Below are 26,058 nucleotides of genomic sequence, written 5' to 3'. Positions count from 1 at the left end.
CCTCCTGAGAAGGTTATGCCCGAGTAGAACCTGGAAGGGCGTGCAGGAGTGAGCCAGGCAGCGCTGGGAGAGGGGAGGAGCATTTCCACAAGACAGAGCGTCACGTGCAAAGGCCCTGAGGCAGCCAGGTGGCCGGTAGGGAGCAGCAGGGCAAGGGGAGGGAGGAAGATACAAGACGGGGTCAGAGGGCTCATGAAGATGTGTTCCCAGTGGGGACTCACCATGGTGGGCAGTGTCCTGAGTAAGATGCAGCTGGGACATCCTCTTCTTCCAGATTCTGAGATGTTTGATGAAACCCCCAGTGACACTGGTTATTGAATGTCTGCATCTACTGCTTGGATCTCATCACATTTCTGACCGCCTGGGAAGCACTTTTACCTGCTAAAGACCTGTTTCAATTCTGCACACTGAACAGCTGGGCTCGGGGCACACCCCTGGCTCCCCCAACCCTTAACCCACCCTCAGTCTTTTTCAGGGCCTTTTGGGGCTTCATCCCTTAGCCCCATTCATATTCCCTCTTCCCTCCCAGGGAGGAGATGCTACTTTATACATGGAAGCTCATGCCTATGGCTGGGGTCCAGTTAAGAGAATCGAATTGCTTTTTGCCAAAGGCCACTGTAAAACATTTCCCGTGGGAAGCAGATACGGTTGGTTTTCAGAGTAAGTAAGAATTCCAGGGCTGTTTTGGAGCGTTGGGGTACCTCGAATTCCAGAGGTAATTTCACAGGAGGACTCTTCAGACCGTGCAAAGCTGTGTCATCTTAACAGGCCTTTGTAAAATTGTGTGTGCTCTGAGATCTGACCAGTAACTGCCTTTTCATCACATGGGAGAATGCAAAGTGGTGGAATCCCAGTGCCCAAACCCTCTAAGCATCCTTTCCCACAATGGGTTTTACCAGCATCTCACTGCCTGCCCTGGGCTACTGCAGAGGAGCCCGGGTGAGCAGGGCACGTCCCTCCCCTGTCCAGGGACTCACGGTTCCTTAGGGAAGAGGCCCAGGTAAACGGAGCCCGGGGTCTTACGGGAGTGACAACAGGGTACATGACTAATACCCTTAAAGGGAGGGAGGGCTTCCAGGGACAGCATGGACCACCCGACTCTGCAGAAGGAGGAGGAGAATTCCCCCCAGGGATAAAGAGGATCGGAGTGGGCGAGGCAGGGACGACTCTGATGTCACTTCCTAAAATCAGCTTCCAGGAGCAAGGCGCTCCGGCATGGGCGGAGCCTGCAGCAGAATCACTGCTTGCTCATCTGTGGCTGAGTTTGTTCAGAAAAGCTGCATCTTCAGGGCTTAGCAGTTTGAGGTCCAGGGAGTACTTGAGGGCATCGGAAGACTCCAGAAGTTTACAGGCGTGTGCATGTTCCCGAGGGAGACTCCACACACTCAGCTGATTGTCCGCGAGGCGTCTGTTCAGGGCCCCCTCCCGCCTGTTTTCTGTTTTTGACCCATTTCCGGTTCCGGGTCCCTCCATCCCCGAATCCCACTCAGTTCTCCCGTGTCTCTGGTTTGCAGCCTCAGTATCCTGCCCAAGGCCCCTCGCACCCACCGGGGTGGGTTTGTGGTCTGGGGCTGGGCGGGTTGGGTGAGAGACCAGATAAATTTGTCCGAGGGCTGACTTCACTGTCCGTGTCCATCTGATTTCCAGGGCGGGTGGGGAGGGCTGTCTGTGCCCAGGTTTACAGCAAACGGCCTGGACTGGAGGACCAAGGGCACTGTGATTGTGGAGGAAGACAGAGCTGAGAGCCAGTGGTCACTGCAGGGGCCCGAGCCTCAGGTCCATCCCATGAGGGCCTGGAGCAAGCATGGGCCTGCCTACAGGGCACCTTGGGCTGGGGACCCAGGAGAGGGGCTGGCTCCAGTTCTGCCCTCACTGCACGCCTTGGGAAAACGGTTTGTGAATCTGGATGCCTGCTCTCTTGACTCAACATGGGAAGGTTAAGTTCACCATGATCTCCGGTGCAGACAGTTCTAGGTTTATTTATGTTCCTGGACTGGTACCTACTAGGCACTCTGAAAATGTTAGTGGAATTGGAATGAGTGCCTCTCCTAGACTGCAAGGCCACCTTGCTGGGGTCCAGCCTCGGCTGATCCAGGGAGTTTGAAGCGGGGACAGCGTGGGCGAGGATCAGGATACAATAGCTTCAATTAGATATTAATTAAAGATGTAAAGAGTAATAGAATGAGGATAGCTCAGTAAGAAAATTCAGTGGAGAAAAGAGGCTGAGTAGCTTGGTTTATGCGGGAGACCAATAAAACTTCAAGACAAGAAGTTTGCACCACTTACGTAGGCCGCAGGTGTCCTTCCGTTCTCCCGAAGGAGAGGAGACACTGATGCCTCCCCAGTCGGATCTTAGAAGCCCAGGCATAATTAGTAAGCATGGCGGGTTCTGTGCTCCAGATGGAGACTCAGGCAGAATTTGAGAGAGAGAGACATGGGGAGACCAGTCTTTCGAGGAATTGATCCCAATTCTTTATTTTCCATGGTCTACTTTTAAACACTGAGATGTTATGCAAAAGTCACGTGGGGTCAGCACAGTCCTGACTTTTATCAAAGTCAGGTGCTTCATACAAATGTATACAGAGGTCTTAGGGATGTTACATCATCTTCTGGCCAGGGGGCCTGCTGACAATTTATGACCCTCTCCTTGTGACAGCGGTCAGTCAACCAGGACACTTATTTCTCCAGGGGTGATTATTCTTAAAAAAGACTCCACCTTCCGAAGGTACCGGATAAAGTTACATTCCTATAGGGTGAGGGTGTAGTGGGTTTTAATTAAGGAAAGAATTTACTTAGCCTAAGGTCTAACGTGATTAATATCAAAGGTTAATACTTATTTCTTCTATATATTCATTAATGTGTGTAAGGGCAGGGGATGTGGAGACTTAGCAACAAACATTGGCTCAACAAATGAAAAACCCTTCACCAATACAATTTCTAATCAGCCCATTATACTTATACTAATAGTTTTCTAACTTTTCTAAGGAACCTGTTTTTAGAAGGTTTAAAGCATCTCGTGCCTCTCACGGTTGGGAGGCTGTGAGCAATCACATGTGGCCGGACAAGCCTGTCAGGCAGGCCAGAGAACCTTCAGAGGAGTTTGTAGGTTAAAACACTCTTGTCACGCCCAGGAGTTTTTATTAACTGGAGCTCTAAGTTAACTCCTTCTCCAAAAGAGGTGGTGGGGGACAGCCCCCCATAAAGTCAGAGGTGTAGGTGGGAGCACAAAGTAGTAAAGCAGGCAGGCTCTGGTTATGGGGGTAGATGCTCAAGGATTTCCAGGGGGACTCCTGAGGCTCAATCCCGCCTTTGCGTATGTCGAGCCTCCTTCCTCATGACCTTTGCCATGGGCGGAGTGCCTCACTCTGGCCCCCAACACCACCTCTTCATCATACCCCGTTTGGCCAATACGGGAATCTGAAGCCAACTCAGGAAGTGCCCATTGTGAGAAAGGCTGGAGGCCCTCCACCAGAAGGAATACGTGTGCAGCCTGGTGAGGGTGTGCACATCCCAGCTCAACTAGAAACTAACCTTTATTTAGAAAATGTCCTTGCTGACAGTCTTTGGGGAGTAGATTTCCCCTCAATAATAGGAGAGCTGAAACAGACTCCTTTGGTGGAACTTGTTCAGTCACTCAGTCATGTCCGACTCTTTGGGACCCATGGACTGCAGCACGCCAGGCTTCCCTGTCCATCATCAACTCCTGAAGCTTACTCAAACTCATGTCCATCAAGTCAGTGATGCCATCCAACCATCTCATCCTCTGTTGCCCCCTTCTCTTCCTGCCTTCAATCTTTCCCAGTCTCAGGGTCTTTCCCAATGAGTCGGCTCTTCGCATCAGGTGGCCAAAGTACCAGAGTACTGAGCTAGAGGTCCACAAAAGACATAAGCAAAGTCAATGACACCTTCTCAAACGACAGTAGACGGGAAAGCAGTGGGGCCACTGATACTGTTGATGGTCTGGACGTGATCCTTGAACTGTTTCCATAGAAAAGAGGAGCTGTGTGTGGTGAAGTAGGTGATCTCACTGCTCCTGTGGCCAAGAGCCATTTTCAAATAACTTGCTCCTTCCAGCCTCAGTGTGCCCATGTGTGAAGAGCAGAGGCTCCCAAGGTCACGCTGAGGATGGAGTGAGTGGAGGGTGCTGAAAGGACTGAGGAAAGGTCAGGTCTATCCAAGCTGAGTGTTGCGTCATTAGTCCCGGCCGCTGACGGCAGCTTTGCTTGAGCCTGTTTTCACATCTCAGGAGCTGGTGGTGATTTCCTCCATGTCACCCACCAGCCACCAGGTAAACTCAGCTGCCCTGGCTGATGACTGTGGGTCCCTTTTGCTTCTCATGGCTTCCTGAGTGTCCTTCCCTCAGAAAGCGGGTGCTGGGATGCACAGCCGCCTGGTAAATGAGGACTGTTCCTCAGTCAAGAGGCGACCATGCTCACCTCCTTTCCTAACTCTCTCCTCCCCCATGCATCACAGCTCACTGGTGGAGGGTAGGGGGGTGGGAGGCAGTGGGGTGCAGTGGGGGGCGGTGGGGCAGAAGCTGGGAGTGCGAGGGAGGGGCTCCCTTCCTTCCCGAGAGCTCAGTCCAATCCCTTTTGTTCCTCCTTTCCCTGGAAGAGGCATTTCCCCAAACGCCCCATCCTGGGGTCTCACAGTCCCCCAGACATCTCATCCACTCTGCGACTCCAGCTTGTGTCCTTCGGATGCTCCAGATCCCCTTCCCTGGGGATGGCGGCTCCCACAGACTGTCTGGTGCAGAGCAGCTTCTCCATGACCAGATGGGGAATGGACACACTTCCTGGGGCTCCAAGACCTTCCGCTCCAGCTGCACATGTTCCCTGGAGCTCACTCGGGGCCTTTCATGGCTCCCTGTTTCCCTGTTCAAGTCCCACCTCTCCCAGCAGTGTTAGACCCTGACCCTGCGGCCCCTTCTCTCTCTGCTTCGGCATTCAGCCCCTCTGTCCTCCACGCAGCTCTCAGCCCCTGCTGCTCCCTTCTTCCAGCCCCAGAGCCTCCAGGATCACTCCTCCTCCTGAATGAGTCAGATGGATAGACCTCTCTGTCTACTTACCTTCTCCCAGGACAATGCACTGGCTTCTTCCTTCAGCCCACGGGGAGTCTCTCTGGGCTCTGGGGTTCCATCGAAAAGATCTAGGGTCCCCTGTGAGCCCTCCTCCTTCTATCTGCAGTTCCTCCCATCACTGTTTCCTCCTAGAAATATGCTCTGAGGTTTCGGGTCACCACACGCTGCCCACGATCAGAGTGGCCTTGAGCCTTTCTGGGGCCCCGAGGAGCCCCAGGATGCTGCTGTCTCCTTTGGAGCCAGTTCTTCAATCCACGTGAAGTATTAGATCAGAATACAGGCATCAGTTATCCCCATCATCGAGGTCACCGTTAGGGTGGGGATTCTCAAGGCTTTCTCTTCATTCACAGCCTCCAGTCCCACCAGCACCATGTCACAGAAGCCAACACCTGGCATTGATTCTGTCACATGCTGAGAGTAGTCTGAGCAGTGTCACTGTGACGCCCTCGCCACCAAATCCGAAGGAGGCTTAGGTCCTCTTAGCCTCTTGAAGAAAGTGAAAGAGGAGAGTGAAAAAGTTGGCTTAAAGCTCAACATTCAGAAAACTAAGATCATGGCCTCCGGTCCCATCACTTCATGGTAAATAGGTGGGGAAACAGTGGACACAGTGTCAAACTTTATTTTTTGGGCTCCAAAATCACTGCAGATGGTGACTGCAGCCATGAAATTAAAAGACGCTTACTCCTTGGAAGGAAAGTTATGACCAACCTAGACAGCATATTAAAAAGCAGAGGCATTACTTTGCCAACTAAGGTCCGTCTAGTCAAGGCTATGGATTTTCCAGTAGTCCTGTATGGATGTGAGAGTTGGACTATAAATAAAGCTGTGCACTGAAGAATTGATGCATTTGAACTGTGGTGTTGGAGAAGACTCTTGAGAGTCCCTTGGACTGCAAGGAGATCCAACCGGTCCATCCTAAAGGAGATCAGTCCTGGGTGTTCATTGGAAGGACTGATGTTGAAGCTGAAATGCCAATACTTTGGCCACCTTGTGCAAAGAGTTGACTTATTTGAAAAGACCCTGATGCTGGGAAAGATTGAGGGCAGGAGGACAAGGGGACGATGGAGGATGAGATGATTGGATGGCATCACCGACTCAATGGACTTAAGTTTGAGCAAACTCTGGGAGTTGGTGATGGACAGGGAGGCCTGGCGTGCTGTGATTCATCGGGTCGCAAAGAGTCAGACAGAACTGAGTGACTGAACTGAACTGAACTAGGTCCTCTTGGACTCGATTGGCATTTGACCCCCACGAGCCCCTCCCCTTCCCTGAAGTGCTCTTGGTTTCTTTCTGTTTGGAAGGTCCTCCCTCTGCAGCCACCCTCCCTGGGCAGCTTTGAGGCTGACTTTGAACTTCTGCAGTCCTCTGGGGCTCAGTCCTCTGTCTCCTTCCCTTTCTGGTCCTTGTTTTTCTGGCAGGACCTCACCTGGTCTCCTGGCCCTGAATGCCATCTCTATGCTGAGACCAGCAAAGGCATTGCTCTGGCCCTGGAATTCCAGACCTGTCATCCATGTGCCTCCTTGGTGTCCCCTCTGGGATGCCCGCTGGTCATCTGCAGCCCACCTACTCCTTGTGTGAGCTCCTGACCTGTCCACCAAATCTGTTCTTCTTCAGGTCTTTCTTCTGTCAGTGGATTCTTCCAATGGCCCAGGAGACAGAGCTGGAGAGAGGCACTGTGAAGTCCTCTCTTCTCCTCCGTCTCTCTGGCCCCCACATACCTGCTGCCCACAGTCCCCTGCAGCCCCCTCCGTCCCGGATTCCTGCCCTGACTGGTCTCCCAGACTCTGGCCCTGCCCCCCAGTGCCCTCCCTTAGCACTGCAGGAGCCCCTCGTCAACAGGGTCAGGAAAGCAGCCAGAGGGATCTCCTTACAAATCAGATCCTGTTTCTGATCCTTCCTCTGAGCAAAACTCCCCAGTGGCCCCCCTCCATCCACTCAGCTACTGCCCGAGGGTCCTCATTGTGACCCCCAAGGGTCCCGTGACCCTTCCCACTCTCCCGCGAGCTCATCTGCTCAGGCCATGCTGGCCCACGCCCTGCGCGCTGGACGCACTACCACACTGCTGCCTAATGCCTGTGCCTATTCTGTTCCCTTTGCCCCAAATGCTGTTCCCTGCCGAGGCTCCTCCCTGACGTCTGTTAGGTCTTCACTCATGAGACACCTTCTCACGCCTTCTCCTCCAGCCATCAGAACAAGCATTTCAACCCCCTCCTAATGCTACAGACTGACTTCTCTGCTCTGTACTGCTTCTCACAACATTAATAGTGAATATTGTGCGTATTTCATGATTTATCTTGCGTACTCTTGGTTTCCCCAGTCCTCTCTGGAACAGGAGCTTCTCAGGGCAGGGGGTTTGTCAGGTTGCTGTTTTTCCCTCTTGAAACAGGAGACAGAAGCCAAGCACAGGCATGTCTGCTCATGTAAACAAGTCCTGGGAGGTTAGAGACCTACCCTGGGTGAGATGAGTTCATCCTGGGGACGGGGTGGGGTGGGCGGCTGGGAACCAGATCATAGAGGGGCAAGGGGGTCTGAGGAGACCTCCGCATGTGAGGGAGAAGGTGCGGCGGAGGTGGAAGTGAAGGCAGGGCAGCGTGTTCAGCTCTAGCATGGGGGATGCTGGAACCTTCTCTGACCCCGTTTTCTCCATCCTTGAGGAAACAGCTCCATGTCCTGAAAGGGTGAAACCCAAAGAAGAGATGGTAGGAGGAGCCTTGATTCCCAGCCTCTTCTCCTGGAGGAGATCCTCTTGGAAAACCCCAAGTCAAACAAGAACACAGAGTCTCTTATTAAATGGAGAGAAAGATGAGACTGGTGGTCTCCAGCAGTACGGAAATGAGTCAACCAGGGACTCAGATGGTAAAGAATCCACCTGCAGTGTGGGAGACCTGGATTCGATCCCTAGGTTGGGAAGATCCCCTGGAGAAGGGAACAGTATGGATCTTCCCTCATAGCTCAGTCAGTAAAGAATCTACCCACAATGCAGGAGATCCACATTCAATTCATGGGTCGGGAAGATCCCCTGGAGAATGAAATGGCAATCTACTCCAGGATTCTCACCTGTAGAATACCATGGACAGAGGAGCCTTGTGGGCTACAGTCCACGGGGTCACAGGAGTCAGACACAACTTAGCGACTAACAACCACCTAGGTCATGTGGTGCTTCTTTTTTTTTCTTTGGTTAATTTTTTTTATTGGGATAAAAGTCATAATATAAAACATATTATCATAACCAGATTTAACTTGGTGACACTAAGTACTTTCTCACGGCTGTGCAGCTCTCACCATCATCCATTTCCCGAGTTTTTCACCTTCCTAAACTGAAACTCTGTCCCCATTAAACACTAAGTCTCCATTTCCCCTCTCCACCCCCACCCCAACCCCCGGCAGCTACCAATGTGCTTTCTGACTCTGTGAATTTGACTAGTCTAGGTACCTTGTATAAGTGGAATCAGTGTTTGTCTGCTCCTCGTGTGTTAATCCCTGCAAAAGGGAATGGCTACCCACTCCAGTACTCTTGCCTGGAGAATCCCATGGGCAGAGGGGCCTGGCACACTATATAGTCCATGACGTCGCAAAGAGTCGGACATGACTGAGGAACTAGCACACTAATGTATTAATATATTGGCATGCACTTTTAAGGCTAACTTAATACAAATCCTACAGATTGTACCTCCTCTCCCCTGCCTGTGTTGTATAGTAGGTGCTCATTAGCCATCTGTTTCATACGTGTGTGTGTGTGTGTGTGCGCACACTCATGCTCAGTCATGTCTGACTCTCTGTGACCCCATGAACTGTTACCCACCAGGCTCCTCTGTCCATGGGATTTCCCACACATGAATATTGGAGCAAGGTGCTGTTTCCTACTCCAGGGGATTTTCCCGACCCTGGGATGGAACCCGCATCTCCTGATTCTTTACTACTGTGCCACCTGGGAAGCCCCGTTGTATCTGTAGTGGTGTGTATGTGTCAGTCCTCATCTCCCGGTTCATCCCACCCCCTCTTCCCCGCTGGTATCCATATATTAGTTCTCTACATCTGTGGGTCTGTTTCTAGGGCAGGTGAGGGATTAACGCAGAGGGAGTCACGGGGAAGATAGCTTCTCCAGTCAGGGTCACAGGTGGGTGGCACTCACCCTGTTGTCCTCTCAAGCGGACAGATAGTCTAACAAATGCAGCGATGGACAGCTAACATGACCATTTTATAACAAAAAGGGAATACAGAGAGATGCCCTCCTCAAAAAAAGAAAAAATCGTGTGTAATGTTATGAACCTTTTCCATTTAAACTATGTCGGGACTATTTTCCGGTCAATAAACAAGCATATACAATTCCATTGGAATTGAACAGAGACGATGATGACCGTGAGGTCTGTGTGATTCTATTTCCTGGGTCCTCCCCTGCTCTAAGGTTTCCTGACCTTTATGGCAGTGACATGCTGACAACAGAAAGAACCCAGTGAAATGATCACCTTATTGAGCCATCAAATCTGTCAAAAGGAAATTTAGGACGAGTAGCAGAAGAATCTTCCAGCATAGCAGGAAAATCTATGGGAACATAAAGTTATTTCCCAGGGAAGTTGTTAAAAATCCATTATGTGAGTCGTTTATAAACATGGTATTTAGCAACATCTTACAAAAAAAATGTTAAGACAGCAGATCATCAACAAAATTCCTATGTTAGCAAGATGGACCAGATGCCTTAATCAGATTTTTTTCATATCCACTGGTGATTTAAATTGTAGCATTCTAGTTTTTTTTTTTTTTTTTTTTGCAACATGAACTGTAACACCAAAATGAAACAATTGCTTTTAGGAATGAACATGGAAAGATATTTTTAGTTATCTGTTACGCTTTCAATAGGTGAATTAGGACAAAATAAAAAATCTGTGTAACTTCAAATGAAGGCAATTTTTTTAAAGTCAGATTAGTTATGTGAATATGTCCATAGAAGACACAAAATTGATTTATTACTGATTAACATGATATATTAATATTAACATGGCTATTAGGACATATTAATTAAAATAACCCTAGGGCAGGGGGGCTGGAGAGGAAGGGCTTTAGAGGGAGGGGCTCTGGTGGAAGGGATGGTGATCAGGGTTAGGTCCAGCCAGAGGCTGAGAGGGAGAGGGCCCACGGGCACCTCACCTTGCAAGATCAAGGATAAGTCAGGTACACCCGGTGCTGGATCAAGATGTACCCCTCAAGACAGCTTCAGAGATCGTCTCAAAGTCGGGCAGAATGATCCCAACATGGAGGAAAAATTAACCGGAATATATTTGTTCGTAAGAGCTAGCCCTCTATATGTAAAGTAGAGAAACAATAAGGTCCTACTTTATAGTCCAGGGAACTATTTAATACCTTGTAATAACCTATTACTGAAAAGAATCTGAAAAGGAATATATATATATATGTGTGTGTGTGTGTACATATACGTATATATATGATGTATAAGTGAATCACTTTGCTGTACATCAGAAACTAGCACAACATAGTTAATCAACTATATTTCAATTACAAAAAAAGGGCAACTCTTGTATATGCTTAGCAGATATTTCTCTGTGTGCTTAAGGCCTTAATAGTATTCATCACTTCCCAGACATCAAAGTAGGAGAAAGAATGGTGCACGGAGTCAGTGAGGGATCAGCTCCCAAGTTCTTAATTTACACAACCACCTTAAAGGAGCAGAGAAAATTCTGGAATGGTGTTTGGAGTGACCACTGTAACACTCTCCAAGCTATGGAAAAGATTGAAGTCAAATATTTACAGTACTGAAGGGCTCACGTGCTGTGTAAAATAACCTCCAAATTGAGAACATCTGGGAGAGAAGTCTCAGAGCCAAGTAACGAAAGCGTAATAAAAAGGCAGGGGGTATTTGTGAGGAAGCTTAATGAAGGAGGGAAGCTTTTTTTCTTCTTGAAGGTAACAAGGCTCCCTTCCTGCAGTGAGCTCCAGGGAAATGATTTGATTCTGTCTGACTGAGTTTACAACCTGCCAAATGAAAATATCGCTACCTCTCATTTCATGGAATGCAATAATTACTGATGTATAGAACTTGTAGATGGCCTTAGGTTTAAAAACACCAGAGGCAGAATGGATACACATGTATAACTGAATCACTTTGCAGAAATAAGCACAACATTGTAAATCAACTATACTTTAATAAAATAAATTTTAAGAAGGAAAGGGAAAACCCAAGTTTGAAAACAAAACACTAAAGAAATAAAACATAAATATGTATATGTGTGGACGTATAATGTAGTATAATGAATATCATGTCCAACTCTTTGAAACCCTACGAACTGTAACCCGCCAGATTCCTCTATCCATGGGATTCTCCAAGCAAGAATACTGGAGCGGGTTGTCATTTCCTTCTCCAGGGAATCTTCCCGACCCAGGGATTAGAACATGGGTCTCCTGCATTGCAGGCAGATTCTTTACTGTCCGAGCCACCAGGAAAGTCCGTATATATGGTATATCTTTGGGATCAATCCACTGATGAATATTTTTCTGACTTGTAGGGAAACACAAGGGAGATTGAATTTAAAGAGAAGACAAAAAATACTGGCTTTGGCTACAGTCAAATTCTGGTTCCATGTATTAATTGTTGTTGATCTTAGGCAAGCTGTCTCAGCCTCTCCAAGCCTCGGTTTTAAGTGGGGCTCTTAGAAAAGTTAAACAAGATAATGCCAACAAAGCTTGTGGCCTTACACCTGGCACAGAGCCTGGCTTTATCACCACTGTCATAATTCCGCCTTTATTTAGAAAAGCAAGGTGTCAAGAGGAGGTTAGAATTCCATCCAATGAGGGTCCCGGCGAAATATATTTGTAAACTCTCAAGGGTTTAAACTCTCCTGAGAGCATTTTGGATGATGAACTCCATGATGTAATGGGGTAAGGTGTTTGCTTCCTTGAGTGATTGCAGGAGAGGGCTTCAGGGCACACTCAGGTGGTCTCATGTTGAACGTATTATGGAGGGAAAGTTAATAAAATACAGTTAATGAGCCAGGCCACCTCCCAACTTCCCTGCCCTGTGATGTTTATAATGGGACATCGCACAAGGGCGGAATCAGCTGCTGTCTATACTAACAGGAATGGTTATAAAGTCCTGGATGACCGCTGTTGTTCAGTCTAGTCTGACTCTTTGCAGCCCTGTGGACTGCAGCACGCCAGGCTTCCCTGTCCTTCACCATCTCCCAGAACTCATATTATTTATACTGAGCAGAGTATAACCGGTCAGTATGTCCACCTGCAGAACCTTCTGTTACTTAGGCACTGAAAAGCTTTGAAGTTTAGCAAGTTATTGATGTCAAAAGAATGCTCTTGGCTGAGGATATAAGAGTATCGTAGGGAACTAGAAGAGGACAAAAGAATCTCAGAGTATTCAGATCATAATTATGGTCCATCTGAGGTCTGCCTTCTGTTTAGAACTGAATAAGAAACTGCAAAATTCCTAGTTTTATGCAACATCTGACTACTGTTTAAGGTACCTTGAGCAGTTAGTAACAGCAGGGAAAGCCTATAAGAAAAGCGTGCAATGGCTTAGTCGTGTCTGACTCTTTGTGACCCTATGAACTGTAGCCCGCCAGGCTCCTCTGGCCATGGGAAGAATACTGGAGTAGGTTGTCATGCCCTCCTCCAGGGGATCTTCCAGACTCAGGGATTGAACTCACGTTTCTTACATCTCCTGCATTGGCAGGCTAGTGCCACCTGGGAAGCCTGGTGTCTGCCACAGAGTGATCAATTACTGATGTCTGCCACTGGCTCAGGAAAGAGGAGAGCACGCACAAGCTTATGAGAATTCCCATCCATAGAACAAAACCCAGCTCAGATACCATCTTCACAAACACCTCCTGAGAGTTAGAATTTAAGTGTCACATGAGCTCAAAGATAACAGGATTACCCTATCATTCTTCATATATTTCTAGGCAGTTAACTCAGGATTCTGCCTTATATAAATGTTTCTTTCCTTTCCTCCCCTCCACCATTTTTCTTTCCTTTTTATCTTTTCTGCCAGATTGTAAGCTCCTGGAATGCAAGCACTTCTTCTAAATCATTTTTATGCAACTGTGATCTTTCCCTCCCTCTCCTCCACTTCCAAGTGCTAATGCACGCGTTCAGGTGTTCTGATGACCTGTTCAGAGTGTTTGCCAAGCATCCAGCTTGCACAGGTCCTGTGCTGGAGACTAGAAGTAATAACAAGACACAGGAGAGCACAAGGCTCATCTCCATGGAGCTCACGGCTCTGTATCAGCTGGTTGGGTGCTCAGAAGTTCTGGTGATGAGTCTGCCTGCTGGACCCCTTGCATCCTGCTCCTTAGGCTTGGCAGGGGACCGAGTGTGGCTGAGGCCGAGTTAAGAGTAGGGACCAGCAACAGGGGGCCGGAGCTGTGCATGCACTCGTCCTCAGTGGCAGCTCCATCAGTATTTAGAGCTCCATCAGCTCTAAATTCAGAACAAGAGGACAGCAGGAGGTGAGGGCCAGAGCCCAGGGATCCCAGGGTCCTGTTTGCCGGCAGACAGAGTGACACTTCCTCAATTCTGCAGTGATTTCTGGGCTACAAGCTTGAAAAGCTGGACAGTAATAGGTAAGTGGATGCTGCAGGCAGCCAAAGACTCAAACGTCAGTCACAGAATGAAAAATCTACCTGCCCTGGGCTGGAGGGACGGCCTGATGGCTCCTTGCACTGAATTCTTTTCCCGCTGCTCCCTCTAATTCTCATGAGGATTAGTTACACATTTTACCTTAACTTCCTTTCTGAGAAAAATTGAAAAGAGTAGACTGGGAAGACTGGTTGATTTGTATCCACTGAGGTCATATTTGAATATCTAACCTCCTAAAAGGGTTTCCCTCATAGCTCAGTTGGTAACGAATCTGCCTGCAAGGCAGGAGACCCCGGTTCGACTCCTGGGTCGGGGCGATCCGCTGGAGAAGGGATAGGCTACCCACTCCACGATTCTTGGGCTTCCCTGGTGGCTCAGATGGTAAAGAACTGGCCTGCGACGCAGGAGATCTGGGTTCGATCCCTGGGTTGGGAAGATCCCCTGGAGAAGGGAAAGGCTCCCCACTCCAGTATTCTGGCCTGGAGAATCCCATGGACTGTATAGTCTGTGGGGTCGCGAAGAGCCAGACATGACTTAGCGGCTTTCAGTTTCCTGTGCTGTGCTCCGCCTCCTAAATGATTTCAGCCAAGCCCTTTGAAAAAGCACATGTGGACTTGGAATCATGCTAAGCTTCCTCTCTCTCCCTTTTGAGGTGACAGTGGTTTACAGCGTTATATAAGCTTCATGTATGCCGCATTACATTTCCTGCAGTGTGCTCATCGTAAGAAGTTTAGTTTCTATCCATCTCTGTAGGGCTGACTCCTTTTCCCCTATTTTCCCATCCTTCCACACCCCTTCCCCTCTGGTAACTCCTCCTTTGTTCTCTACGTGTTTGCTTTTGCTTTGTTCTTTTATTTTAAAAATATTCTACATAGGGAAAGACATATCATATAAAACCTGGTAGCTCAGCTGGTAAAGAATTCACCTGCGGTGCAGGAGACATTGGTTAGATTCCTGGGTCAGGAAGTTCCCCTGGAGAAGGGATAGGCTACCCACTCCAGTATTCCTGGATTTCCCTGGTGGCTCAGACAGTAAAGAATTCACAATGTGGGAGACCTGGGTTCAATCCCTTGGTCAGGAAGATCCCCTGGAGGAAAGCATGGAAACCCACCCCAGTGTTCTTTCCTGGAGAATCCCCATGGATAGAGGAGCCTGGCAGGCGACAGTCGATGGGGTCGAAATGAGTCAGACACGACTGAGTGACTAAGCACAGCACACACAAAAAAGACAAATCACGTGACATTTGCCTTTTTCTGTCTGACTTACTTCACTTGACATAATATCCTCAAGTCCCATCCATGTTGTTGCAAATGGCACGATTTCCTCTTTTTTATGACTATTCTTTCATATGATCCAGCTCTTCCAATTCTAGGTATTTACCCGAAGAATATAAAAACACTGATTGAGAAAGATATCTTAGCCCAGTGTTCATCACAGCAGCCGAGGCAGGAAAACAGCCTGAGTGCCCCTTGATGGGCAGATGGGTAAAGGAAATGAGGAGTGCGATGGTAAGCTTTTAGAGGCTGCCGTTCTCTGTCATGAACATCAGCCAGTGCTTCGGCTAACATTTAGATCATTTTCTTTGCAACGCTGTCACCGATTATCTTGTCTTTATAGTGAGAACTGTAAATGCTTCAAAAGCGGAGAGAGAAATGGTACCCTCCAGTTTGGCACTGAGACCCCTCCCCTGAAAACAGCGCTTGAGTTTAAAGATGCCTTTCTCTTTTTCTTTAGCTTTCCCTTTAGTGTGAAGACAACTTCAGCTCTAGCCGTGAGTGATTGAGTCTGGCTACACGAACCTCCCTGTTCTTATCCTCTGGATTGGGTAAAAAGGAGGTGCTCTCTGCTTTGCAATGGTTGGTTGTTTTTTATTTGTGTTGCTGCTTGATTTTTTTTTTTTTTTTTTTTTTTGAGGGAGGGCTTCCCAAGGAAGCTGGCCCTATTTTCTAGGTGGATGCCCCCGTTGGTTACATCATGTTTAGCATCAAGAACAGCTCAAAATCTTACTGCTCCTGAAGATGGCAAATTAGGCAAATCCCACTTGGTGGGCGTCTCAGCAGGGTCCCCACCTTGTGCTCAGCCTTCTTTACCTGTTGGGTGCTTTTAACACAGACGAACTCTGGAGACACTGCAGTGATGGGGGTACCAGAGGCCTCTCAGGGGAGGGCAGAGAGAAGCCCCGAGGCTGTGCACCATCAGGGACAGTCAGACCACCCCCACTTTTACCCTAACATTCCTCCCCTTGGGATCTCACAGGCTCCCTCCCGTCAACAGGACAAAGCAGACAGGTTACATTCCTCACTGGCAAAGGGTGTGACCTCACCTATTCAGCCCAGTGCTCTCTCCCACCCTCTGGCCACTGTGGCCCGCACACCTAGCCCTGGACACCTTGGGTATCTGGGCTTCCTGTGTCACCCCCTCTAGTGGCCTCGAGTGGCCTTCCTGGTCGTACTCTGAGCATTTCCAGCTATGACCCACATGGCATGTCCCAGCCCCTGTCATGTACATGTGGCTTAAACTCCCCTGTGCACACTTTCCTTCCACTTCCCCAAATTACAAGAGCATTATATTGTTGTCTGTCACTTGTGTTCCAGGGAGGTACCCTGGGGATCACATTGTCCAGCTCTCCCATTCATCATACAAGAAGACTGAGGCCTAAGAGATGAAAGGAGAATATTAGTTAACAGAGAACCTAGGGTCCCGATTCTGCCGTTTCTGTCACACTGCATTGCCTTGTATTTTGTTCTCTTACCAGCTGGTTTTGCCCAACTGTTTTCTGTATCTGATTTCCCCAAAGAACTTGGAGACTTTCTGATTTCGGTCACCAAATATGAGCCCCTTAAGAATAACTGTCTTCTAATTCCCTTTGCAGCAGTCAACAGAGCCTGTAGACAAAGATCCCCATAAGCAATGCCTGAAATGGATGCATGGAAGCTACCCACCCGCTTAAGAGAAGAGTAAACAACCTTGCCGCCCACTGTGCAGATTCTCCTGTGACACCCAGAGGGTGGCTTTTGAGTGCCTGCCACCAGAAAATAAATCGGGCTCTGCCACGGGGCAGTAAGCTGTGCGTGGATAAAGTGGTCATCTGGTCCAATGATCCTGCTGCAGTGGGGCCCTCGGCATCCAGCAGGCTGAGGTCACCCGTATGTAGAAGCAAAACTGGAATCAGAACATAGCTGTATGCTGCATTTAGCCCACCAGTATCCCCCAGTTTTCCTGCACCAGGGCTGAATGGGTAGAAGCTGCGGGAGGAAAAGAGGAAGAAAGTGAAGACCCAATCCAGACATTAAAAAGGGTGAGGGTGTCAGGCTCTGTGTCTTTCCTTACAGCAGGGCAGTAACTCCCTGGGTAAAGGGGCCAAAGAGGCCCCAAATGGTTCTGGTATCTTTCCCAAGCTTCCCTCTCTCTCTCTCTTTTTTTTTTCCTTACAGAGAACTTTCTGGCTATCTATTTTTTTTTCTCCATAATTCTCTTATTAAGATGTAACTTTTTCCTTCTTTATTCAGATCATCCCATCAGATCTCTCCTGTCTCCAGAATTCCCTTTCTCCCTTTTTAATGACAGAAAATGCCTGGCTGACCTTCGAAAGGGCTGTGATCAGGGCGTTCCCTACACGGCCGGTCACTCTTTGGGTCTCGTTTTCTTTTTTTTCCCCAAGCGGCTCACCTTCTGCTCTGTTTTCTGTCAAAGAGCCATCAGCATTTCTGCAAGCCCAGACTGTGGCTCAGCAATCAGCTTGTATGTGGGGAGAGGAGCGATACCAGTCGTGGCACCCGTGGGGGCTGTTGGGTCAGGCCATTCAGCTGTCAGTTCATTTAATCACATTCGTTCAGGCAACTCAGGGTGAATTGTAATCTCACCTTCTGGTTTGTGTGGCCTCTTGTCGCATTTTCAAAATGACCATTTGAAGAAGTTCTTTAAATCGAAACAGCTCATACTTAAGAGAGCAAAGCCAGTCTTTGTGACAGTCAGGGAATTTAAAGTCTAGTGGACTAGTTGTAATGCTGAGCTTCTTATCATGGGAAATCACTCTCGGGTCTTTGGAGGAAGTAAACTAAATATAGTCAGGACATTATTAGTAAACTTGGGGAATTGCATCATTATATAGCAGTCCTGGGGCTGATTTACAAACCTGTGCAGGGGAAGTCCTTAGACGTCATTCTAAGTAACCGGCCTTCCAGTAAAACCTCCACATTCACACGTGGGTCAGTTTCAGAGCCCAGGGATCCATGGCGTGGCTGCTGGGAATAGACTTCTCTATGCGGATCAGTGATGTGTGCGCATGCTCCGTCGTGTCTGACTCTTTGTGACCCCACGGACTGTAGCCTGCCCAGCTTCTCTGTCCATGGGATTCTCCAGGCAAAAATACCAGAGTGGGTTGCCATTTTCTCCCCCAGGGGAATCTTCCCAACCTAGGGATCGAATCTGCATCTCCTGCATTGCAGACGGATCCTTTATGGCTTGAGCCATTGGGGAAGGCCCACAAAACAGTGATGCTTTTTAATAAATACAGGCTGCTAACAGCCTGAGATCACAGGTTCAAAGGATTTTTATATAGGATCTCAAATAATATTTGCCTTCAATGAGAGATAAAACAAGCCACAGTGAGAAGTGGGAATTTAATAAAAGGTCACTGCAGGCTGGATGGCATTCCAGATGCATAGATTTGCTCAGAACATGCCCCCCTCTTCCTCGGAGGCAGCCTCTGACTGGACGTGTCTCTCTCAGGACTACTTTGAATTTTCCGAAGATGTAGATGATTAATCAGGGCCCCGGGTACCACAATGACCCATTGTCCCTGAAGGCATTTCAGCATCTGACCTCTTGGGGTGAGTGTGCATTTTCCCAAACTCTTAATGGACAAAAACTTAAGAACAATGACCCTGCATGTAGCTTACATTTGCAGGATGGAACAGAGAGGGGTTTTGTTGCTGGACGGAGGGGAAAAGGGCATCAATTAACTTAATCTCTGTATTCTCATGCAAAACATACATGTATTTTAAGAAAGGCAGCATTCCACTCGGTGTTTTCTTTGTAAAAGAATTTGTGGCACAAAACCGCATCGTGATACTATTAAAGGAAGTGAAAGTAAAGGCTCAAGCCCAGTCCTGCCCCTCTGACAAATTTAATTTTCATTTTCTGTTCCCCTGTAGCCCTGTCCACATGCGTCCACACGTGCACAGAGTTTTCCACTGTTATCAGAGCTCCCTTTGCTTTTAAAAGCGCTGCACTGGGATGGAGATATCTCTTTTAGATAGTTATGTACCATTATTAAAGATTCAAAATATCATTAATTTCCTTCAAGCTCTATTATGTTTATCATCTATCACGATGTCAGCACATTAATCACGTCCTCAGTCGCCTCAGGACTGTTGCCTGACTTTTAATAGAAATCTGACCACCACGGCCTCTCTCTTCACCAGCAAAGACAAACCATTTCATGAGCTGCTGACTCCTGCATGGTTGAGATTTTTCTTTCAGCTAATGAAAAGTAAAGGCCAGGGAAGTTTGAGGAAATGCAGAGAAATGTCTCTGTTCTCCTAGTCCTTGGATGTGGAGCAGTTGTGGACACAGCAGGGATGAACATTCTGACCAAGGGAAGCTTGTCTGCAGGCCCATGCCCCTATGCTTGGCTGCCTTCCTGCTAGGTAATCGAGATGAGGTGATCAGCTCAGGTTTGCAATGAGGGTGAAGGCTCGGGTGCCGGATATTTCTAGGTGCACGGTCCCAGTGGTTTAAGGAAGCCTGAGAATGTGGACTCTGGATTCGAATTCAGACTTCTACATCAATACATGATGTTGGGCAAGTTACGTGACCTTCCTGATTCTTGTTTCTTTACCTGTGAAACAGCAATTACGGCAGACATTCATTCAATAAAGATTTACCGAGCAAGGTACTAGTCACTGGAAATGTAACACAGTCCATAGAGTAGAAGTTGTGGGGAGGGGGAGGCACAGATGCTGATTTAATCATTGTCCTGTAAAGCTGCAGGTGCATTCAGTAGGACAAAGGAGTAGAGCATACGCTGAGAGCCTGTAAGAGGGAACTTGAACTTGTTAAGCTTGTTAAAGAGGGAGTTAGCCAGCTGGGGACTGGAGGGAACAGTATTCTCAGCAGAGGGAATAGAAAGTGCAAAGTCTTTGTACTAAGAGGAAGCATGGTGACCAGGAAGTACAAGGTTGATGGGAGCAAGGTGACAGATGTTGCTGAAGAGCAGGAGCCTTGACCTATGTTAAAGAGACCCTGTAACAGCTTGAGGTGTCTCAGGAGGGTTCAGTAGGGCAGGATATAGTGAGAAATAGGCATTGAATGCCAACTTGGTACTAGATGAGCTCGACTATCTGCAGATAGACTGATGAGTCTCTAGGCAGCTCACCTGGCTTGCTCACTGTTGGGGTCTGACAACTGGCTTGAAGCTTAGAATAGAATGGTGAATAAATAGTTATTTCAGTGATTGGATGGTCCTGATGATAACTGCAGAGGTGGGGGTCACTGGTAGATTTCAGGAATATTTAGGAGATAAGATAGGAAGTTATTGCTGTGTGTTCATTATAGTGGTCACCATTTAGGCAGCCATGTTTACTGTGGCTGGGAACCCATGTCTTGGGTTCACTGGCCATTGGCTGGTCCAGGGTGACCGCAACTGAGCTGGTTTCTTATGCTACAGAACCCTAGCCTGGACCCATGCTTATGTGACCACAGAGGGTCATGGGGAGCTCGGTCACATGAGAATATCTCAAGCTTCTGCTTGCATCCCGTGTTTTGCTCACACCCCCTCAGCCAAACTGCATCCAAAGTCATTATAAAGTCACATGTGGCCATGAGGGAAGGTGAAAAATGGGAGCTACCACCATAATCTCGCCAGCTCTGGGTTAGCTGTTTCCTTCCTCATCCTCATCTTCTCTTAAAAACCAGGAGTTACACAATTTCTTTTCCTGTCCTCTTTTCCTTACAGTCTTCCATTTCTAGCCTCCCCACCCCCATGGGTTTCCCCAGCTGTACCCTGGCCAACTTGGGATTAAGACCCATCATGAAAACACCTCCAGAAGTGGCATGCTGTTTATAATCCAAATCCCTCCTACGATATATTTACCCTTGGATGTTATGAGTTCGTTATCTCAGGCCACGAACCGTGTCTCTTTCATGAAGTATAACTGTGTATGTTCCGTGGGCTGCAAAGCACTTTGAGTATAACTAAATCCTACCCTTGACGTTCATCCTTCATCAATGTCTTTGGACCCACTACGTAAAGATTACCATTTTCCAGAGTATTCAGTCTGAGCCCATTGATCCACCTCTAGAACTTCCTCGTTGTTGGCTAAGTCTCAGAAAACACGTGTGCCCCACATCATCATAATAAAAATAATAGCAATAGCAAAAGTAATAATAACAGCAGCTGGAAACTATCTAATGCTTACTATCTGTCAGCCCTGTCCTGAGGACTGATTTCATGTGAAAATTCCAGAAACCTGCACTGATTCCCTAGAGGTGGATGTGATGGACCACAGTGCAGGCATTTCAAGAGAGTCCTGAAAAGCACATCAACACCACAAACAAACTATATACACTTGATTAAAAAAAAAAAAAAACTTTAAGTAGAAAAATGAAGCTAAATACTCTTAAATATGTGCTCACAGCCCTCTGTTTCATTTGTAGTATTGAAGGGCTCGTTCTATAAATAGTACACTCTGTAAAAATTACCCTAAAGGGCTCCATCTTGTAATTCCAGAAGCATGAACTCAGGTGGAGACATACAGGCAGTGAATACAGCCTCTAGGGCGGCTGGGGACTGGAGACAGTCCCGTCTGACTGGTGAGATGAAGGGGTGTGTGATGGAGCACAGGATTGTTAAGGATTTCACAGTGTTCCCACTCTTTACTTTTAATTGTGCTATAAAATTCATTTCCTGACTGGAACTTGGCTCCAAGGGTTGAAGTTAGAAAGTCTGAAATTACTCAGAACCATATTTCTCCCCAAGTGGAAAGTAACATTGTATTTGATGTAGAGTGGGTCTTTAAACTGAGAGAGAGAGAGGGAAGAAAGAAGACTCTTTTAAGCAAATGAAAGTTAAGATTTCAGTTTTTATTTGGAATTCTGAGAGCACTCTTTTTGATGTTTAAATATTGCCTGCCAAGACCTCGTGGTTTATATGCAGGTAATGGACATCTTCATTCTGGCTTTGACATTTAAGAACATCTAGTCCTGACAGGCAGAATCTTAATAGAACCATAGAATGGAATATGGATTATTTTTTAGAATATGGGGAAACCATTGTTTTCTTACTTAAAGCATTTATGAGAGCTGGCAATTTCCCATTGGTTCTGCCCACACTTCTCTCCTCAATGTCACACACCGCCCCCCAAGGACACCTCTCTGCTCTGATGGGTCGTGGGTGGGGGTGGGCATTTGTTCACCTTGTCTCTGTGTTCATGTCATTTGTTCATTTCATATTATATTATACGCTTACCTGGAGCTTCTACACGGTCTTTAGCAGTTATGTTTCACGGCCATGCAATATTCCTCCAAGTTAAATTGCCAGAAATGACTTCTCTATTTGTCTGTTACTCAACACTTAAATCGCTCTTGTTTACTAACAGGCACTATATCAATAATTACCTTTTTATACTTAGCTTATAAGTTCTATTTGATCATTTCCTTTAACATCCCTTCTAGGTAAATGTCTACAAGTGGGAAAATTAGGTAAAAATGTATTTGCCATAATATGGTCATCTATAAGAGGTTTGCATTAATTTACAAATAAATGTTATCAATTGCGCATCTCATTACGTCACATAACACATGTATGTATGCATGTGTTTATTTGTTTCATCCCACTTTCACCATCAACAGGTGTTATTATTTAAACTATGTTTTATAATTTAAGTTTAAAGTTGTACTTCACGTTTGCTTTCATTTTCATTGCTTCCTCAAGTGTCGGCTTATTATTTTTACCTTTTTCTGTGTGCATATTTTTTGTATTTGACCTTGATTTATTTCTTATGACATTCTATAAATCCTTTCAGGTATGTGTATTTTCAAAGGGCATTATTAATATTATAACAATTGTTGACATAATTCATGGAAACATTTAATCCTGCATGTTTCCCTATATATTTTAGTCTAGCCCTTTTATTTTAATTAATATAGTAAGAATTTTTTTTAAAAATGAATTGCTCATCAGTTCGCTTCCCATCTCCTTTAAGGTTGAAAAGATGATAATTATTTGTCATTTCTTCAAAGACAGGATATTTACTGCTGATTTTCCTCTGTGAATATGCTCGTAATGACCACCTTCTTTATTTGGAGATTATGGTGTAAAGTATGGATGTAAGTTAGTTTTTCTCCAGATTGCTATCACATTATCCCAGCATTGTTTGCATTACCGTTCATCTGCACCCTTTTGTTTTCAGGAGCTTGTATAATCACATATCACACTGTGTCTACTTTGCTCTGCATATTTACCCATTCATTTTTACTTCTATTTCTTAATTCCTCTGGACTTTTATTATCATTGCAGGGGTTAATACTCTGTCTCCTTAAAAGGCTAAGCTTCAGTTCATTTCCTCTCCTTAATAAATAGATCTACCCAGAGAAGATTCCAGGTTCTATGGAAGAGAAAGCTTACACAATTTGGAGACCCTTTTTTAGAAAAAGAAGGCAAAATCATAAACACAAAATGTCTGGGAGCCCCCTGTGAAGGACCAGAGAGGAGGAAGCTGAGCTTTTGGCTTTCTGAGGTTTGTGGGCAACCCCCATCTCCAGCTGTTATATTGCGCTGAATGAATTTATCATCACTTGGCTTAGTTATAAAAAATGGACTCTGTATTTTAATTGGAATCACATCATATCTGTAAAATACAACACAGTGTTTCTCCATTTCATTTGTCTTCTTTTTTCTTACTCCCTAATAAAGCCTTCTAATTTTGCTCATTCATCTGGCAACCATTTATTGAGTACCTCTTCAGTAATTTTGCAAAGTATTTTATGATGGTATCACATGTACACAATTCGATTTCTTATTTCAAATACTTGAGTCTTCTGTGAATGGAATCTTGAATTTCAAAGTGGTTTTCTATGTTTTTCATGACTAATGACTTTGCCACTTTCCCCCCGCTGTGTATTTCTCTTATAGCTGTCCCCTCACAGAGGTCTTTGTATTAGACTTTAGATTTTCAAGAAGTTGTAGGAGTCGAGCCAGGTATTCTTCAACTAATTGTGTTTCAAGATCTAAGGGTAGCTGTTTCCTGCTCAGAACGCACCACAATTCCCTATTATCTTTGAATTCTTAAAAATATATTTTTAATTGTGGTAAGCCAAGCATGGTGTGTGTGCTCAGTCATGTCCGACCCTTTGTGACCCCATGGACTGTAGCCCACCAGGCTCCTCTATCCATGGAATTTTCCAGGCAAGAATACTGGAATGGGTTGCCATTTCCTCCTCCAGGGGATCTTCCCAGGGATTGAACCTGCAGCTCTTGCATCTCCTGCATTGGCAGGCACCACACCACCTGGGAAAAAATGTAGCATAAAGCTTACTACCCCAACCATTTTTAGGCACACAGTCCAGTAGTATTAAGTATATTCACTTTGTGGTACAACAGGTCTCCAGAATGTTTTCGTCTTGCAAAACCGAAACTCTGTCCCGGTAGGACACTCACTTCCCATTTCCCTTCCCCCAGCCCCCGGCAGCCACCGTCTACTCTCTGTCTCTATGGCGCTGACTGCCCTTGACATCTCACAGAGTGGCGTCGTGGAGCGTGTGTCTTTCTGTGACTGGCTTGTTGCACGGAATGCAACGTCCTCAAGCTCCATCCGTGCTGCAGCAGGAGGCAGGATTTCCTTCCTTGTTGAGGCTGAATGCTATTCCCTCAGTTGGATGGAGCCCACGTTTATCCATTCATCTGTTGATGGTCTCCCATTGCCCTTTGATGGGATCCTGGTTTCCCTCCAAATCCCTCTACGTCTGGTCTTGTCTCCTCCAAGGTCTCGTCCCGTTTTGTCCTCATCTCCTGACTCCCAGTCAGATGCTCCTTCTTCCCTGCTTTCTCTGTGTCCCTCAGGGGATGCCGAATTTGTTCCTGTCTCAGGGCTTTTGCACATGCTTCCCCTCCTCCCTCCACTGCCTCTACTGTTCTTCCCCAAATCTTTGAAGGGCTAGCTCTTCTCAGTACTCAAGTTTCATTTCCTGTGTCACCTCTGCACAGAGGCCTGATTTCTCATGAAATAGATGCTCCATCCTTGCCACGTTCTCCCAGGCCACTGTTTCAGGCTTTGGTCATTCCAGGTGTCGTGACCTTCCACTCACCTGTTCATTTGTTCTCTGTGGCCCACTAGAAGGTAAACTCCACATGGCTGGAAGATCACCTAACTGACTCACCACTGAGTCCTCTTGCCAGATAGCCCCTGACAGTCACTTATTAAATATCTCTATGATTAATTATTCATTATTTATTTTTCCCTACATTATTGCATTGTGGAGAACTTGAAAAAATATAAAACTAATGGGGGAGACAGCTTTTTTGTTTCATTCTTAAACTTGAAACTGTCTTTCAAAGTCTCCTCTATTGTATAGACTGTGGCAGTTGAAATGTATTCAATATTTTAAGAGGTCTCTTAAAATGCATTTGTTAGGAATTTAGGATTTGTTGTTGCTCAGTTGCTCAGTGGTGTCTGACTCTTTGCAAACCCATGGACTGCAGCACACAAGACTTCCCTGTCCTTTGCTGTCTCCTGGAGCTTGCTCAAACTCATGTCCATTGAGTTGGTGATACCATCCAACCATCTCATCCTCTGTCATCCCCTTCTCCTCCTGCCCTCAGTCTTTCCCAGCATCAGGATCTTTTCCAACAATGAGGCTCTTCGCTTCATGTGGCCAAAACACTGGAACTTCAGCTTCAGCATCGGTCCTTCTGGTGGATATTCAGCGTTGATTTCTTTTGGGATGGACTGGTTTGATTGCTCTGTCTCAGCATCTATTGGAAATATTATGCTTTGTTCATCTTCCAAGTGCAACACAAACCAACCCCCACAGGAAGACCTGGGTCAGAGGCCCTGGCTGTAAGGAAGGACTGGGATGGCATGTGCCCAGCATAACCAGCTCCTGTCTCTGGATCAAACCAGCTAAACTTCTTTGTGTAAAATGAGTTCCCCATGCCTTAAGATGACTCTTACATTGTTTTGATATTTATCAGAACAATTAAAACCAAAGATAACTCTTTGGCTGAAAAATGGGGTACCTAAAGCCTAGGCTTTCTAGAGAAGCTGAACACTGACATTTCGTGTGTCTGGCCTCTTTGTTTCTAGCCCCGTGTCAGAGCTGTTGCCCACTGACAGCAGAGTTAAACCATTTCAGCAACATCTTTCCCGCACGGGGGC

This window comes from Bubalus bubalis, chromosome 6 (assembly GCF_019923935.1).
Source record: "Bubalus bubalis isolate 160015118507 breed Murrah chromosome 6, NDDB_SH_1, whole genome shotgun sequence".
NCBI classification, from domain to species: Eukaryota; Metazoa; Chordata; class Mammalia; order Artiodactyla; family Bovidae; genus Bubalus; species Bubalus bubalis.
The sequence above is the reverse complement of the archived record's forward strand: the minus strand, read 5'-3'. Positions refer to the sequence as shown.